Source organism: Nycticebus coucang, chromosome X (assembly GCF_027406575.1).
Source record: "Nycticebus coucang isolate mNycCou1 chromosome X, mNycCou1.pri, whole genome shotgun sequence".
NCBI lineage: Eukaryota > Metazoa > Chordata > Mammalia > Primates > Lorisidae > Nycticebus > Nycticebus coucang.
In genome coordinates, this window is record NC_069804.1 from 45,910,374 (window position 1) to 45,924,604 (window position 14,231).

At 39.5% G+C, this 14,231-nt stretch overlaps 2 pseudogenes; one reads left to right on the plus strand and one right to left on the minus strand.

The window, feature by feature from the left end:
- Positions 1 to 4,616: 4,616 nt before the first annotated feature.
- On the minus strand, positions 4,617 to 8,656 carry LOC128576783 (tripartite motif-containing protein 55-like; annotated as a pseudogene).
- Positions 8,657 to 8,846: 190 nt separating this feature from the next.
- LOC128577852 (26S proteasome regulatory subunit 4-like) lies at positions 8,847 to 10,169 on the plus strand (annotated as a pseudogene).
- Positions 10,170 to 14,231: the final 4,062 nt, after the last annotated feature.

The window sequence follows — 14,231 nt, forward strand, 5'->3', positions numbered from 1 at the left end:
GCCTGGGCTTAGTATTGACTTTCCAATGGTGAATGATAACTACCAGAAAATACACCAAACTATGGTAAATGAGAAAGAAACTGGTCTGAATTACATATGTGCAAGCTTTCTTTTTCCTCAGGAACAACCCCCAAGTGTGTAAAAACTGTCAGATAGATTCAGCTCTCCCGGCCAGGAATTCCCAAGAGAGATGCCCTCTCCTCTTAGTTCAAACCCACCATCTACTTCTCCCACACCTTCCTCCATGTCTTTAGAAAACCCTAAGAAAGGGTCTATTCCCAGAGTTTCTTCTGTTCTTGTTGGGACCCCCAAAAGGCAACTGTATCCTTCTTTATGTCCCTTAGTTGAGACTTTGTGTGGTGAGCGGGGAGGTGTGTGAGTATTCACTCTGTTTTCTGTGGCAAATTTAAAACAAATTAAGATTGATTTAGGAAAATTTTCTAAAGACCTCGATAGCCACAGAAATGTTCTCAAAGGGTTAGGACAAAGCTTTTACCTCTCTTGGAGAGATGTAATGCTATTGCTAGATCAAATTTAAACTGTTAATGAAAAAAATAAAGTCTTAGATCAGTGGTTCTCAACCTTCCTGATGCCACAGCCCTTTAATACAGTTCCTGTGGGTTGAGAACCACTGTCTTAGATGAAGATAGAAAGTGGGGTGATTTGTAGTTCATGTCCAATGCTAATGGCAGTATGTCTCCTGAGGAAAGAGACAGATACCCCAAATGGGACCCTGAGAAACAAGGTGACTGGTGGTGTAAACATTTTCTAACATGTAGCCTGGAAGGTTTATTTTGATCCAAGAAAAAGCCTATGAACTATTCTAAGTTGTCTACTATTTACCAGGAAGAAAATGAGAATCCCTCAGCCTTTCTTGAGCAACTTAGGGAGGCAATGAAAAAACACACTCAGTTAACATCTGACTCCTTAGAAGGCCACGTTATTTTAAAAGATAAATTTATCACTCAGGTGGCCCCAGACATTTGAAGAAAACTTCAGAAATTGTTTCTAGGCCCAGATCATAACCTGGACAATCTTCTTAAACAGGCCAGTGATCTTTTATAACTGAGATCAGAAGAAAGAGGAGAAAAAGACAGAAGGGATAGAAAAAGAATAGCAGCTCTAGTAATGGCACTCCAACAAACAAGCACCATTCAAGGGCAGAGGGAAGCCCAGAGGAGCTAAGAAAAAGTGCTTCCAATGTGGTCAGACTGGCCACTTCAGAAAAGACAGCCCCCAGAAGCACCACCAGCTAGGCAAGCCACCTGGCCCCTATTCAGAATGCAAGGATGACCACTAGAGTGGTCCTGTCCTCAGAGGTGAAGGCCTCCTGTGACAGTAATCCCATCAGCTCCCAAACTGGCCTGAGGGTGCCCGGGGCAGATTCTCATGGCTCCAGCTTGTGTCATCACCCCTCAAGAGCCCCGGGTTTGCCTCATAGTGGAGGACCAGAAGACAGAATTTCTTCTGGACACTGGAGCAAACTTTTCTGTACTCCTCTCTAACCCTGGTCTTCTATCCCCCAAATCTGTAATGATACAGGGGGTGTCTGCAAAGCCAGTTACCAAATTTTTCTCTCTGACTTTAAGCTGCAATTGAGGTGACTGTCTGTTCTCTCATGCCTTCCTAATCATGCCTGAAAGTCCTGCTCCCCTCTTGGGGAGAGACATACTAACTAAACTGGGAACAACCATTTATATGAATATGGAACAAGAATCTATACTATGCCTTCACTTATTAGAGACAGAAATTAACTCAGAAGTGTGGGCTACTGAGGGACAGGTGGGAAGAGCAAGACCCAATCCAGACATGGTTTTGTATACAGATGGAAGTTCTTTCATAGAACAAGGAACTGACAAACAGGCTATGCTGTAGTTACTCAGTATGCTGTAATTGAGAATGGGTCTCTCCCTTCAGGAACCAATGCACAATTAGCTGAGCTAATAGCTTTAACCGTGCTTTAGAAATTGGGAGAAACAAATGAGTCAATATATACACTGACTCAAAATATGCCTTCCTCCTTTTACATGCCCATGCTGACATTGGGAAGGAAAGGCAAGACCTAACTTCCAATGGCTCCCCCATAAAATATTATCATGAAATAGACAGGTTATTACAAGCTGATATGCTTCACAAGAGGTAGCAATTATTCATTGTAAGGGACACCAAAAGACCTTAGATGAGATTTCTAAAGGTAGCCAACTTGCTGATAAAGGGGCCAAAATGGTGGCACAAAAAATAATAATTTCCCTTGTGGCACCCCTCATTTGGGAGGGATCACTTGAGAATCATGCACCTCAATATACCCAAAAAGAAAAGGAATGGGCTTTATCTAGAGCAGTGGTTCTCAACCTTCCTAATGCTGCGACCCTTTAATATAGTTCCTCATGTTGTGGTGACTCCCAACCATAAAATTATTTTTGTTGTTACTTCATAACTGTAATTTTGCTACTGTTATTATTCATAATGTAAATATCTGATATGCAGGATGTATTTTCATTGTTACAAAGGTGTCCTGACCCACAGGTTGAGAACCGCTGATCTAGAGACTATTCACTACTTCCATCATGCTGGCTACAAAACAAAAGTGGACTTTTGCTATTACCTGCTGCAAGTCAATGGAAAATACTTAAAATTTTACATCAGTCTTTTCATTTTGGCACTGAAAGCACCTATCAAATGGCTAAAGCTCTCTTTAATAGGAAAAACTTATTTAAAACTGTAAAACAGATAACAAGGACTTGTGAGGTATGTCAGAGAAACAATCCTTCAAATCACCATCTAGTTCCCCCAGGTATATAGAAACAAGGTAAATATCCAGGTGAAGACTGGCAAATAGATTTCACTCATCTCCCTAAGGTACATGGTATACAATATTTGCGGATATTAGCAGATACTTTTACTAATGAGATTGAAGCATTCCCTTGCAGGACAGAAAAGGCCCAGGAAGTTGTAATGACTTTAGTACATGAGATTATCCCCAGGTTTGGACTCCCTTGGCATTTGCAAAGTGATACTGGGCCAGCCTTTAAAGCAGCTGTTACACAGGGAATATCTAAAGCCCTGGGCATAAAATAATCATCTATACTGTTCTTGGAGAACCCAATCCTCTGGGAAGGTAGAAAAAAATGAAGGATAAAATCAAAGGACAGTTATGAAAGCTAACTCAAGAGACTCACCTCCCTTGGACTAAATTACTTTCCATTGTTCTCCTTAGAGTAAGAAATTTACCTAAGAAGCTTGGTTGTGGTTCATTTGAATTATTATATGGAAGACACTTTTTAACTAACCATTTATTATTAGATCAAGAAACTACAGAATTAGTAAAACATATTACTTCTTTACCCAAATTTCAACAAATCCTTAAAAACCTCCCAACTACATTTTTACATTCACCATGAAAAGAGCTTTTCTCTCCTGGAGATAAAGTCATGATCAAAACTCTTCCCTCCAGTTCATAATTTGGGAAGGTCCCTTTTCTGTTATCTTGTCTTCTTCTATAGCTGTTAAAGTTATGGCATAGATTCCTGGATATATCATTCACGAGTAAAATCCTGGAAACCACCACCTCCTACAGAAGCAGACCATGAAGAGAATCATCCACAGTCCACCTACACTTGTGAGCCTAAAGAAAATTTAAAGTTCTTGTTTAGGAGACAGCAAGGAAAGTGTTAATATAGTTTTAATATCACTGACTTTGTTCTTCTAACCTGACACTGAAGTAAGCCCCTCCTCTCATTGTTGTACCCTTGCCTTTTAATGTGCTAATCAGATTTATGTCTTCCAGAAATGATGTCATCAAGCCACACACAGTAAAGATGGTTCCAGTCCAAGACCTGATTCTATTGCAAACCCCTGGATCGCTCTCCCTCTGGAAAAACCCTAACTGCACCCTTCTATCATCGCCCAATTTAGCGGGAAGCAGTTAGATCAAGTCTTTGGTCCTTTTTCCCTAAGTGCAGTTAGAGTTTCTACTCAAAGAGGGATAATATTGATACAGGACAGGTGGTGCCCAGCCAGCTCAGCTCAGCTGAGGGGTGGACCTGCCACCTTCACTCTGGCAGTGTTTATGCTGCCACAGCTGGCAGAAGAACCAGTGATCTGGGGTGGGGAGGAGGCAGAAGCCCCCAGGAGGCTCCAGTAGCCAGAGGAGCCAGACAACTGCTGGGGAAACACCAGCACCTTAGTGTTTCCTTCCCCTTGCACTTACCACTCAACATAGAACCCCCATTTCCTATGCCTAGGTCAATTTCATGGAAGTTTCCTAGGCCTCAATTCCATGAATAGACTATGTCCATTCATTAATGCACTCATTCACCTTGCCCCAGCAGAAGGGACTGTATCCATTCATTAATGCACTTATTCATCTTACCCCAGCAGAAGGGACTGTATCCATTCATTTGTTACCAAGTCATGACCTAATGTAACTATGAAGGATCCATGTGACTATATGTACCCCTAGACAAAGAACCCAGAGAGAGAGAGAGAAAGAGAGAGAAAGGGTTTTCCCCACGACTTGGGTTTTTTTTCTCTCTGCCAGGAGCTTTGGTGTTTTTGTATTTTTTTCTTTCTTTTTTATTTTTTTCTTTTCTGTAAAATAAATTTTGTCTTACCACTTATCTGTGGTCCATGGATTCATTCTTCAAATCACTTAGACCAAGAACCTAATGAAGAGTGAAATTCCGGTATTCACAAGAACCTCAAATTCTTGGGCTCAAGTAATTCTTTTGCCTCAGACTTCCCAGTAGCTGGGACTACAGGTACCTGCCACAACACCTGGTTATTTTTTTTATTTTGTTTTGTTTTGCATGAAGTTTTCCATATGGATGAGGACTAGTATAAGAAGCTAGCAAACTTATAAAGTTTAGAAAAGATTCTGAAGGGACTTAAAAGATACCCACAATATTAAATCCCAAATATGTGAATCCCATAGAACTACAGCTCTAAAAAGTTGAGGGAACCATTTCCAGAAAATAATTGCAAAGTAAATACCAGGTAAAAGATTTAACAAAAGTCTGACCCTACTCATGTAACTCAATGGCACAAGATAACAGTATTTAACTTGGAATAATGTTCAAAGACACTTGATTCTGTTTAGCACATATCTCTCATCTCTAGGGAGAGAAGCGCAGATGTCCAGCTTATTAGCATAATACAAGAATTGCTTTGAGATTCATATAACATTGGTAACTCTTTTAATTCTACTCAGTCTAACATATTTCATATTGGAGTAGGGCCAGAGGATTCCTTGCTACCAATACATTTTCATTTGTTTTACATTTTGAATGAAAATTTTGACACTTACAAAAGAGTCAAAAGAATAATACCATGAATAACTACATATATTTTATCTAGCTTTACCAATTATTTTACCACCTTCTGTCATTAATATTGAACTTGGCTAACAGTAGAAAATAAAAACAAAAACTAAATTAAAGGTGAATTATAAATATGTGGCCAATCACGTGACAATGTTAACAACTCTGGGATTTTCTTTAGACATAGAATCATCAGTGATCCATGGTAAGGAAGGGCTCTGAGTTTACACATTTTTGAAAGTATTCTGTAAACTGTCAGGTTTAAAAAATACAACTTAGAAAATGTGCTAATATCTTCCTCTAGCTCAGTACAGATTCATACACAATTAATGATGGAGCACAGTGGGAAATAAACAAAATGAACACCAAAAAAACATACACAACAATTATTTATTTATACTCCAGATTATCCCACAAAGGATTTAAGGTTGTTTACAAAAAGACATACTGTACAAAAGGATGCAAATGAACACTTGAAGGGGTTGGTCCAAAGGGAGAAAAGCAGAGGTAATATTGGAATTGCAGAGCACAGGGTCCTATAAAGTTGCAAAAAATTAGATGCATGCTTTCTAGTAGCTCAACAAAAAGTAAACATGATAATGAACATGACTCACAGAGTGCATAAGATAAAAAAGCCAAGTTTGTCCTAGGCAACTTGATTGTTTGGGATTTATAAATCTGAGAGCAGTTTTTCTCTTTGAGTCCTAAAAGAAAGGATACTGTGGGAAGAAGTAGAGGAAGTTTATGATAAGATGTGGCCAGGAGCTTAATTTGATTTCTATCAAATTCCTCAGGCTCAATCAATGGCCTAGTGCCCAAGTTTCATTAAGTAAAAACAATTCTACTGAAAAGTTACTAGGCACTAAATAAAACAAATCAAGTCTTTAGCTTTGATGATCTTACAGCCTGACTCTAAGGTAACATTCAGAAAATTCAGAGCAGACACATAGACCAAGTTACATGAATGTAATTAGTTGGAGACAGAAGGCAGAGATAAATGGAAAGTTAATGAATGAGGTGCAAAGATTTTTCCCAGCAGCAACTTTTTTTTTTATTAGATCATAACCATGTACATTTCTGCATTTACGGGGTACAATGTGCTGAGTCTATATACAATCTAGAATGTTCGCATCAAACTGGTCAACATATCATCCACCTCACTTATCTACTGTTGTGTTTAGACATTTATATTCTACTGTTAATATATTTGACATGTACTTTTGCAATATACACAGTAGGTGAGGTCCCACCGATTACCCTCCCCCCACCGCCGTCCCCCCTCCCCTCCCCTCCTTCTCTCTCCTTTCTGGGCTATAATTGTGTTTCATCTTTCGTATGAAAATGTGGGTGTTTATATATTGATTTCATAACAGTATTCAGTACATTGGGTATTTTTTTTCCATTCTTGAGACACCTTACTAAGAAGAATATAATCCAGCTCCATCCATGTGAACATAAAAGAGGTGAAGTTTCCATCTTTTTTTCATGATTTAAAATATATTTATATATATTTTAATGTGTGATATGTGTGTACATATATTTAAATACATGCATTTCTTCTATAAATTTGCCAGATTGGTGCCACAGTAGATACATGAGAAAGTAGACAGTTCCTGCTGAAAGGTCTTTTTCAATTAAAGGGCCTAATGTTGCCTAAATCTAAGATTAGAAAATTGTTATAAGAGATATCCTAGGCTGTCAGCCTCTGGACTATGAAAGTGTCATCGGATTCAAAGAACATTTCTGGATATACTATCCCATGACATCTATTATGGAAAAAGAGGAAAATTTTGTGAAACATTTCATAGCTTTGGTCAATGATATTTACCTTTTGTCCATATATTGCTAAATCAGTACCTTCTGAATTGACACTGAATTTCACTAACCATCTGCATTATTAAAGAGGAAGGTAAATAAGAGCTACTATGATATGATAACATAATCCAGTGCCTATTAGGATGAAAGTGTATTGCCCACTTGTTTCAACACTTGCCACTTTTTATGACAGACACATGTACCACACCTACATATCCTTCATGTCTCCCACACAATAAAAGATTTAAAAAAGATCAAGTTTCTTTTTTCCAGTGTTTTCTGCAACTATTTTCTCAAAGTATTCTTTTTCTCAATGTGTTTGATAAGTCATCTGGAATTAAATTTGTTTTTTTGTTTTTTTCTGCAGAAATCCTGTTCAGCGGTCCCTTTCATTATCTGTATCATAGTAATCCATCTAGGTTCCCTGCTGCCTGTGCACATCTCAGCCAGGCAGACACAGGAGCAGCAGTTGAAATGAACATCACTGCAGGGGTCCTCACATGAGGTGGTGTGATTGTATTTGTTCCCGTTTTGTTTTTTTACTTCAAAATAAGATATGTGCAGTGTGCATAGAAATTTGTTCATAGTTTGTTTTTTTTTTAAACATAGTCCAGCCCTCTAAAGGTCTGAGGGACAGTGAACTGGCCCCCTGTTTTAAAAGTTTGAGGACCCCTGATAGGGAGTTCAACCAGAAAAAGGAGAAGACATGACAAGCTGGCTCAGAGTCAGCTCCATTCCCACTCCCAGAAGCTGCAGCCTGTCCCTGGAGGGGAGGGGTTTCAAATCCAAACTGTGTCACTGGGGCATCTGCAGTAGGTGGCTCAGGAGAGGAAACTGGAAGTGCCCCAGTAGCAGCCTGCAGCTCCGAGGACAGCTGATAGGGCTCCAAGGCTCTCCCCAGACTTTCATCTTCTCCTGGAGCCACTGTTTGAACATTTTCTACCTCTTCCACTTCTACTTCTCCTTCCTCTTCTCCTTCTCTTTCTCCTTCTTCTTCTTCTTTCTCTTCATCTTCTCTGTAAAAATCAATTTCACGTATTATTTTTTCTTCTCTATTGAGGTTGACTGTGAGGTGGTTCATGTTCTCATAGTCATGTTCTATTTTCTCCATCCAAAATGCCTTTAATGCTTAGGAGATTTTTTGTAACAGGGTTTTGGCATTCTGCAGAAACACTGCCATTTCTGGTTCATCCATGAATTGGATTCCTGACTCCACCAATTTCGTCATATTCTCCAAATCATCAGAATACTTCTTGATAAGAGTCCAGTTTATCCTCCTGGGTTTGTGTGATGACTTGGGTCATTTCATTCTTCCTCTCCTCCAGAACGCCGTATAGGTAATCAAACTTCTCACACAGCTCCCACTTCTGTTTTCTGCAACAGTCCTCAATAATTTTACGGGTGTCTTCCAGCTCATTGATCACTCCCTGGACTCAATCATTGCTTCCCATGAAGATGGTGATGCCATTGCTGAGCTCGGACTTTGTTGGGGCATCCTTCTTCTGTGGCCAGGAGCCTGGCATGCTAGCTCTTGGAAGGCTGAAGACTCCCATCTTTTTATGGCTGCATGATATTCCCTGGTATACATAAACCACAGTTTGTTAATCTATTCATGGGTTGATGGGCACTTGGGATGCTTCCATGACTTGGCAATTCAGGAAGAATCAACACTGTTAAAATGTCCAGAGCAGCAGATCAAGCGGCCGAAGCAAGATGGGTCAAAGTCGGAGTGGTGGCCATGGTCCTGGAGGTGGCAAGAAGGATGACAAGGATAAGAAAAAGAAATATGAACCTCCTGTACCAACCAGAATGGGGAAAAAGAAGAAGAAAACAAAGGGACCAGATGCAGCCAGTAAACTACCACTGGCAACACCTCACACTCAGTGCCAATTAAAATTGTTGAAGTTAGAGAGAATTAAAGACTATCTTCTCATGGAGGAGGAATTCATTAGAAATCAGGAACAAATGAAACCATTAGAAGAAAAACAAGAGGAGGAAAGATCAAAAGTGGATGATCTGAGGGGGACCCCAATGTCAGTAGGAACCTTGGAAGAGATCGTTGAAGACAATCATGCCATTTTGTCTACATCTGTGGGCTCAGAACACTATGTCAGCATCCTTTCACTTGTTGACAAGGATCTGCTGGAACCAGGATGTTCGGTCCTGCTCAACCACGAGGTGCATGCTGTCATAGGGGTGCTAATGGATGACACAGATCCCCTGGTCACAGTGATGAAGGTGGAAAAGGCACCCCAAGAGACCTATGCTGATATTGGGGGCTTGGACAACCAAATCCAGGAAATTAAGGAATCTGTGTAGCTTCCTCTCACCCATCCTGAATATTATGAAGAGATGGGTATAAAGCCCCCTAAAGGGGTAATTCTCTATGGTCCTCCTGGCACAGGTAAAACCTTGTTAGCCAAAGCAGTAGCCAACCAAACCTCGGCCACTTTCTTGAGAGTGGTTGGCTCTGAACTCATTCATAAGTACCTAGGTGATGGGCCCAAACTTGTTCGGGAATTGTTTCGAGTTGCTGAAGAACATGCACCTTCCATTGTGTTTATTGATGAAATTGATGCCATTGGGACAAAAAGATATGACTCAAATTCTGGTGGTGAGAGAGAAATTCAGCGAACAATGTCGGAACTGTTGAACCAGTTGGATGGATTTGATTCAAGAGGAGATGTGAAATTTATTATGGCTACAAATCGAATAGAAACTTTGGATCCAGACCTTATCAGACCAGGCCGTATTGACAGGAAGATCGAGTTTCCCCTGCCTGATGAAAAGACTAAGAAGCGCATCTTTCAGATTCACACAAGCAGGATGACCCTGGCTGATGATGTAACTCTGGATGACTTGATCATGGCTAAAGATGACCTCTCTGGTGCTGACATTAAGGCAATTTGTACAGAAGCTGGTTTGATGGCTTTAAGAGAACGTAGAATGAAAGTAACAAATGAAGACTTCAAAAAATCTAAAGAAAATGTTATGTATAAAAAATAAGAAGGCACCCCTGAGGGGCTTTACCTCTAGTGAACCACAGCTGCTGTCAGGAAAATGGGCATTTACCAGACCCCAGAGGGATGAGATTGGAGAAGCTGCCCAGAGTCATCCATGTTCCACTTGACTGATATTAGCAAACTCTGTATATTTTGGAATATGATGTGTAAGCCACCCCTTGGGTGACCATCGGCTGGTCAGTGTGCAGCATTCTGCTTCCCAATAAAGTGGGCTCTTGTCACAGACACTTCAAAAAAATAAAAATAAATAAAAATAAAATAAAATGTCCATACTACCCAAAGCAATATACAAATTTAATGCAATCCCTATTAAAAAACCACTGTCATACTTTAAAGTTTTGGAAAAGATAATACTTCGTTTTATATGGAACCAGCAACAACTTTGATTTTTGAACATGGTAAGACAAAGAACAAAATACCTGCTAATGCACCTGGATCTCTCCTTTCTGGAAATACCCTGCACTCTGTGAGTCTTTTTCATTAGAAGGGTTAGTCTAAAAGTATTAGACCTTTCCTGAAAACAGATTTGCCACAGTGTAAAAGCTGTCTCTTAAAGTACACTGCAATATCAGTTACCGTATACATTCATTTATTCAATAAATACTTACAGAATACCTATTATGGGCTGGGAACTATTCTGGGCCCTTGGAGTCAATATTTATTTTTTTTATTTTTTTTTTAATTTTTTTATTAAATCATAACTGTATACAATGATATGATTATGGGGCATCATACACTCACTTCATAAACCATTTGACACATTTTTATCACAGTGGTTAACATAGCCTTTCCGGCGTTATCTCAGTTACTGTGCCAAAACATTTACATTCTACATTTACCAAGTTTCGCAAATACCCCTATAATATGCACCACAGGTGTGATCCCACCGATTCCCCTCCCTCTACCCACCCACCCCCCTTTCCCACTTCCCCCTATTGTTAGGTTGTAGCTGGGTTATAGCTTTCATGTGAGAGTCCAAAATTAGTTTCATAGTAGGGCTGTGTACATTGGGTATTTTTTCTTCCATTCTTGGGATACTTTACTAAGAAGAATATGTTCCAGCTCCATCCATGTAAACATGAAAGAGGTAAAGTCTCCATCTTTCTTTAAGGCTGCATAGTATTCCATGGTATACATATACCACAATTTATTAATCCATTCGTGGATCGATGGGCACTTGGGCTTTTTCCATGACTTAGCTATTATGAATTGGGCTGCAATAAACATTCTGGTACAAATATCTTTGTTATGTTGTGATTTTTGGTCTTCTGGGTATATGCCCAGCAGAGGAATTACAGGATTGAATGGCAGATCTATTTTTAGATCTCTGAGTGTTCTCCATATATCTTTCCAAAAGGAATGTATTAATTTGCATTCCCACCAGCAGTGCAGAAGTGTTCCCTTTTCTCCGCATCCATGCCAACATCTCTGGTCTTGAGATTTTGTGATATAGGCTAGTCTCATTGGAGTTAGATGATATCTCAAAGTAGTTTTGATTTGCATTTCTCTGATGATTAAAGATGATGAGCATTTTTTCATATGTCTGAAGGCCGTGCGCCTGTCTTCTTCAGAGAAGTTTCTCTTCAAATCCCTTGCCCAGCAATTGAAGCAGCTTCAAAAATACACTACTGGGACTTGATCAAACTAAAAAGCTTCTGCACAGCTAAGAACACAGTAAGCAGAGCAAGCAGACAGCCCTCAGAATGGGAGAAGATATTTGCAGGGTATAACTCTGACAAAGGTTTAATAACCAGAATCCACAGAGAACTCAAACGCATCAGCAAGAAAAAAACAAGGGATCCCATCGCAGGCTGGGCAAGGGATTTGAAGAGAAACTTCTCTGAAATATTTATTTTTTTAAAACATTTATTTATATTTATATTTATTTATTTATATTTATTTTTTGAAAAAAGTAGTCAAAATACCTGTCTTATACTCAGGTTAGCGGAAAAAGTCGATAAGCAAATAGATATCTGGTGATAAATGTTAAAAAGAAAAATAAAAATGAGGTAAGAGAGATTAATGGAAATGAGAAGTAGGTGTCAAGCTCTTTTATACAGCATGACTGAGAAAAGGTTTGCCTCTAAGGCACATTTGAGTAGAGAGCTGACAAGTGAGTGAGCAACTGACATGGATATGTAGAAAAAAGTGACTCTGCAGAGAAAACAGTAAGTGAAAAATCCCTGAGATAGGAACACACTTAATCTACTCAAGAGATACAAGGAGATTGTTGCAGATGGAGCAGAGAGAATAAAGGAGAAAGTGGTATGAGCTAAGATTAAGGAAATACTTAGTGCCATGACCAGGACTTTGATGTTACTCTTCTAAGGGAACTAAGAAACCTTTACAGAATTTGAACAAGGGAGTGGTATAATCTGACTTGCCTTCTTAAAGGATCATTCTGGCTTCTATAAGGGTAATACTAGACTATAGAAGGTAAGGGAAAGAGAAAAAAATGAGAGGAAACTATAACAATTTATACAACAGATCACAGTGGCTTGCACCAAAGTAGTCATAGTACAAACATTAAAAAGTAGTCAGATTCTGGATATGTGGTTAAAGTAGACATTAATAGAATTTGTTCATATGGTTTGAGAGATAGAAGTACTACAAACTATAGGGGCCAAGGGAAAACTTCCCTTTGCCTTCTGAAGGTTCACTGAAAAATCAACTGACTAAAGACAGGTTAACTAGAAAAAAGGCATACAAGTTTATAGGTCATTAAATATCCAATTTCAAATCAGAAGTTTAGTTTATTATATATCAAACAAGAAGCAGTAGAATTAATTGAAGTGTACACCTAAACTATGAAAACAATTTTGCCTTCTTAATGGTGGCTTTTTTTTTTTTTGAGAGAAAGAGAGAGGGAGAGGGTCTCACTATGTTGCCCTGTGTAGAGTGCCATGGCATCACAGATCACAGCAACCTCAAACTCTTAGGCTCAAGCGATTCTCTTGCTTCAGCCTCCTGAGTAGCTGGGACTACAGGTGCCCTCCACAATGCGGGCTATTTTATTTTTTATATGTGGCTAGCACCCTACTCACAGAGCTACAGGTGCCAAGCCAACAGTGGCTTATTTATGCCAGCAGTGAGAAGCCTGGAGAGTGAGTAGTATCAAAATTGTGAAAGGCATTTTTTACAGCTCATTGAGTATTGAGTATTTTAACTTGCAAGAAGTGGTCCAAAGCCTGGAAGAAAAAGTAGTCTGTTGGTGTAAGGCCAGCCAAATTCACTGGATGACAGAGAGTTTCCAAATCCAGCTTCTGTAGTTTGAGCATCACTGTTTGTACCAGATATGGTCAAATATTGTCTCCCTAGAGGATTGGCCTGTCTCTATTGACCAGTCTTAGCTGCTTAATCACAAGCATCCTTATTTCATCCAATTGGTTGTAGTAGACATCTGCTGTAATCAATTGATTAAGTTTCGTGAAGCTGTAGTGGATAATACCAGCAATGGACCACCAAACAGACACCATTAGCTTTTTTGATAAATGTTCAGTTTTGGAATGTGTCTCAGCACTGGATCTTTATCCAAACATTGTGCCAAATGCTTGCAATTGTCGAAAATAATCCATTCTTCACCACACATAACAATATGGTGTAGAAATGGCTCACTTTTATGTTGTGACAGCAATGAAGGACAAGCTTCAAGATGATTTCTCTTCTGATGCTCATTTAATTCATGGAGAACTCATCTATTCAGCATCTTTACCTTTCCAATTTATTTCAAATGGTCCAACATCATTGGAATAGTTACTTTAAACCTTGCTGCTAATTCATGCTCATGTTGGGATGGATTTTCTTCTACTACAACTTTCAGCTCATCATTATCCATCTTGGTCTGAGGTCACCCACATGGCTCATTTTCAAGGTTAAAATCACCAGAACAGGTTCAGCACCTGTAGCTCAGCAGCTAGGGAGCCAGCCACATACACTGGGGCTGGTGGGTGCAAACCCGGTCCAGGCCAGCTAAACAAAAATGACAACTGCAACAAAGAAAATAGCTGGGCATTGTGGCAGGCACCTGTAGTCCCAGCTACAAGGGAGGCTGGGGCAAGAGAATTGCTTGAGCACA